Below are 491 nucleotides of genomic sequence, written 5' to 3'. Positions count from 1 at the left end.
ACTACACAGAATCAAAGCTTAATCCCTGAGCCAACTCCACCAACAAATTAAACGTCCTTTGCACATTTCCCAAACCAAAGTGTTTTGTCTTCCGAGACACCCCGAGCGGACACAAGACAGTACTCGGGGAACCAGCCTGTGGGCGGCCGAAGTCAGGACAAGTAAATGGATGGCCACAGCAGCTCGAGATACGCAGCAGTAAGGGCGAGGATTCGTGGTAACTTCCTTTTAAACGAGGTATTATGAGCACTTAGATAGGTGTGTGTGTTTTTCTTTATTGTTTGCATGGGTGGGTTATACTAGTAGATTTACCGCTGGTTAGGAGACACTCGAGACAGTAGGAATAGTACCTTTTTTCAAATCTGCTTTTTGTATTTGTTTACATATCGTTAGATTTTTAGAAATATCATGGTCCATAAGCGTCACGTGTGAAGTCCACCCACGCCCGAAGGCACACACAACGAAAACGAAGGTCACAAACCTAACGCACT

The sequence above is a fragment of the Penaeus monodon genome, chromosome 15 (genome assembly GCF_015228065.2).
Source record: "Penaeus monodon isolate SGIC_2016 chromosome 15, NSTDA_Pmon_1, whole genome shotgun sequence".
In the NCBI taxonomy this organism is placed as follows: domain Eukaryota; kingdom Metazoa; phylum Arthropoda; class Malacostraca; order Decapoda; family Penaeidae; genus Penaeus; species Penaeus monodon.
This window is presented reverse-complemented; position numbering follows the sequence as displayed.